Source organism: Equus caballus, chromosome 3, assembly GCF_041296265.1.
Source record: "Equus caballus isolate H_3958 breed thoroughbred chromosome 3, TB-T2T, whole genome shotgun sequence".
Classification (NCBI taxonomy): domain Eukaryota; kingdom Metazoa; phylum Chordata; class Mammalia; order Perissodactyla; family Equidae; genus Equus; species Equus caballus.
The window spans coordinates 103,004,168-103,008,702 of NC_091686.1; the positions used below are offsets into that span (position 1 = coordinate 103,004,168).

General features: G+C 39.5%; 1 pseudogene; it reads left to right on the forward strand.

The window, feature by feature from the left end:
* Nucleotides 1–3,797: 3,797 nt before the first annotated feature.
* On the forward strand, nt 3,798–4,298 carry LOC100055421 (splicing factor 3B subunit 6 pseudogene; annotated as a pseudogene).
* The last annotated feature ends 237 nt before the right edge of the window (nt 4,299–4,535 follow it).

Below are 4,535 nucleotides of genomic sequence, written 5' to 3' on the forward strand. Positions count from 1 at the left end.
TAGGAATGAAAAGTAAAAATTGGCTTTTTTGTAAACTCTTTTCAGAGTAATGCATGACCACATAATTGTTTGTGTTCAATTTATATAATTTTTAGTCTGCATAGTAAAATGTTCTTTTTAATTGGTAGACATTTTCAAATTCATGAAAGAATTAATTTTGCTATTAGAGATGTTTTCTGATACAAAGGAAGAGAAGTTTCTAATTCTCCGTATCTTTACAAAAATACAGTATTCCAACTGTCAGATTATTTTCCCCCAAAATTGGTGAAGCCCAGGGCTACTGCTAAGGAACGTGCAATGTCAGGTCCTCTGAAGCATTTGCTCATGGCTTAATCAGTATTTCTAATCTTGTTGTGTGAGGAAACTTGAAGTGATAATTTTATTATATTGCATGAAACGTGGGCCAGAACTCAGTTTGGACCGTGCAAAAAGGCACAATCAGAAATATAATATGTGAGAACTAGCCTGTTCTGAAGAGAATGCAAAAGAGGCAGTTGAGGTCAAATAAATAAAAGAGAAAGGGAGAATTATGAAGCGTACAAGCTTAGGTACCTACTGTGAGAAGCCTGCCTGTCTACATACTCAGTATTTTTTCAAATGACTTCCAAGTCATATTGTTCTCCTTTAGGTAAGTAAATAGCCTAAGACCAACGACTCTTTGAATCTGAAGCTCCTGACATTACCCTCCCACACTCACCTCAAGCTACTCCTCGAATAGTCTTCACAATCTCAGTAAATGAAATCTCCAAACCTCCAATCACTCAGGACCAAACCTTTAGAATCAGTCATGACCTCTCCTCTCATACTTCACATTTCATTCAAATTCTCTTAGCCTTACCTTCAAAGTTATCAAAAATACATACAGAAAATGAACACTTCTCTGATCTCCTCTGCTTCTGCTCTGGTCCAAGTCATCAGCAGTCACTGGGATTGTGGACGTAGCCTCCCCACCAATCTCATTCTCACCTCTTCCCCTCCAGACCTCCATTCCCCCTTCTCCGTCCTCACTGCCTCAGACTCTCAACACAGTAGTCAGAATGACTGTTAGAGCATGAGTCAGATCCTTGTCTCCACCACTAAGCCTGCCAACGGCTTCCCATCTTAGTTTGAGTGAAAATCAAAGTCTTCACAATGAGCTGTGAGACTCTAATTCCACCTCCCAACCCCTCAGTCCCTCTATCTCTAAGAACCCACCTTCTATTCTATTACTGTTGTTTAGTCCACACCAGGCACATTAGCTCACTTGTATATCACTCATCATTTCTTCTTTCTGGAATATTCTGACCCCTGCCCCTGCTCTCATAGCTACATGGTTCACTGCATCTCCTCTTCTGGCTTTTGCTCAGATGACACCTTCTCAGTAGGTTATCCCTGACCATGCTGCTTCACATTTTAATCCTGCTTCCACTCTAGAACTCCCTACCATCATCCTTTATTTTTTTCTATCTTAAGCTTAAACATTCCGTGAAGCATAAAAATTTCCTTGACAATTTTCATGGAAATTCCAGGTAATTTTCAGTGGAATTGGTTACTACAAATCAATTGTTTGGGCAAATCATCTCTCTTTCTTCCTCTTCAGCTCTTATTCTTCTTCCTAAGTGCCCTAAATATTATATATTTTACTTAGTTGTTTGATTTTTATGTTTCTTCTCCCTAGAACATAAATTCCATGAGAAGAGAGATTTTTGCCTCTTTTATTAACTTCAATATGCCCAACATTTAGAGATGTGCTTGGAATCCCTTATTATGCCATAAAAATAGTTGAATAAATAACTTTGGATTTTTCTATTTTAATAAATGATAATGAGTTTCTTTGTTTATTCTTTTACTTAACATTTATTAGGCTATTAGATACCAGGCCTTGTGGAATAAGAGGGTGATATAATCAAGAACACAGGAAAATTCCAGGCTTCAAAAATTCTGGGTATTTTTTAAACATTTTTAAAAAATGTTTATTTTTTTGGTGAGGAAGATTAGCTCCGAGCTAACATCTGTTGCCAATATTCCTCCTTTTGCTTGAGGAATATTGTCACTGAGTTAACATCTGTGCCCATATTCCTCTATTTTGTATGTGGAATGCCACCACAGCATGGCTTGATGAGCAGTGTGTAGGTCTGCACCCAGGATCTGAACCTGCGAACCTCAGGCCACTGAAGCAGAGAGTGCAAACTTAACCACTACACCATCAGGCCAGCCCCCCAGATATTTTTTACTTGATGTTTCTGCTGAAAGAATTACTATAGGTCATAACATCTCTTTCTGCCTCCTCTATCCCCAGATATCTTTTTGGCAGGATTTTGACTATTTGGTTCATTTTTTTAGTCCATACACTCAGCACAGGCCCTTGGATAACAGTGGGCATTTAGTAAATATTTTGGCATGGGTGAAGGAGCCTTAGAAATAGTCTCTGTAAAATGAGGAGCTTGCTCTAAAACAGGATTCCTCTATCTTGACGCTGCTGTCATTGTGTGCTCTAGATACCACTCCAGATATCCAGTAACACCAATCCCATCCCTCTAATAGAGACAGCCAGAAATGTCTCCAGACAGTGCCAAAGGTCCCCTGGAAGCAAAATCATCTATAGCTGAGAATCACTGGTATAGAACATTCTAACACTTTATAAAATAAGACTTCGAATTTCTCATCAACTATCTAATGGAAGATCCAGGCTTCTTATTCTCTCTCCTGTGGTCTTGATTCCAGTCACCAAAGATTTGCTGTCATCCACATGACAGAACAGAAAGCTTAAACATTAGTGAGTTGCTCCACGTTGCTCTGGTTTAAGGTTAATGCGTACAGCTTTAATGTGTCTGTACTCGCTGCTCCTTTCTAATTATCTCTACCATCACTCCCGGTTAAGGATGTTGTTTTCTTATTATATGCGGAAAGGTGATATTTAAACTGTCCAGCACACTGAGGTGAAATGGCCTGAAGCTTGAAACAGGGAACTGCTTTCTGCGCCAAAAAGCTGATGAAATAAACACCTAGCTTTCTCTGATATTGTCTAGTTCCCAAGAGACTCTTAAGTGATAGCTTACCCCAGAGTCAAACAAACATGCGATTCTCAAGATATCACAGCAGGAGTATCCAACTTTTGGTATTCAGACCTTCAAGTTTGTGAAATAGAAATGAGCATGTTGCATCCATTGAATGAAATAGTGCATACAGAAAAAAACTCTTTCCGTCAACTGTTAGCTTTTTCTTTTACAATGCTTCAAATAATTTATCAGCAAAAACCTGAAACTAGTTATTCAGTGAATTTCAGTCTCTGGAGAGCACCAATCAAATGTCTCCACAAGCATTTTGATTTGGTGCTCCTCAAGTCTCCATCATGTCACAGGCAAATCGGAATGTTGCTAAGTCAAAGATGCTGGCTATGGCGGACATAGCACATCTCTAAAGTCAATCACCAAAGTGATATGATATAAAAAGCAGAAAGATTTCCACCCTCATGTCCCTCTTTACCTTATTTCCGCCTCCTCATCACCCATATCATAAGCAGAGCAATCACGGTCAAAACTGTAAAATAAAAGTCAGTTTGTGGAACCCTTGACATTCTACCTTCCAGTCTGCATTTTACCTCAGGCTCGTTAGGCCCAGCGTCTTTCCGAAAGAGAGTATACGTCAGCACGTCTCGGCGTGAGACAGCGACATTCCGGAGCGTTAGAAAGCTTCCATAGGAGCCTGGATGTTGGTGTCCCACATCTGACACCTTGTTTCACTTGAAGCTAAGCGCAGTCCAGAGGTGTTAGGAGGAATTCCAATGTTTGCTGCGGTAACCTCATCAGCCCGCGCAGATGGCAATGCAAGCTGCCAAGAGGGCGAACATTCGACTTCCACTTGAAGTAAACCGGGTTTTGTATATAAGAAATTTGCCGTGCAAAATCACAGCTGAAGAAATGTATGATATATTTGGAAAATATAGACCTACTCGTCAAATCAGAGTGGGGAACACACCTGAAACTAGGGGAACAGTTTATGTGGTCTATGAAGACGTCTTTGATGCCAAGAACACGTGTGATCACCTGTCAGGATTCAATGTGTGTAACAGATACCTTGCGGTTTTGTACTATAGTGCTAACAGGGCATTTCAGAAGATGGGCACAAAGGAGAAGGAAGAACAGTTGAAGCTTCTCGAAGAGAAATATGGCATCAACACAGATCCACCAAAGTAAAAGTTTTCTGCATTTGCATTTTGGACTAAGACCCATGAGTGGCACCCACTACCCTTTGTATGTTTTTAATTAAAACTGAATATTGTGATTTCTTATTTGAGATTCAAAACGACCTGCTTGAAACTTTGATATATGTTAGAATATATTATATTAATAAACCTGTAGCTTACTGTAACAAAGAAAAAGTCAGTTTGAGAGTTGACCTTTGTTGTTTTAATTTGTACTTTGGTTCCTGTATTCATCAGGATAGACTACATAGGCTACTACAGCAGACAACCTCCACAACCTTAGAAGCTTAGAGTCACAAAGGCTTATTTCTTTCATTCTACATACCAAGATGATGGAGTCTCTACCATATGC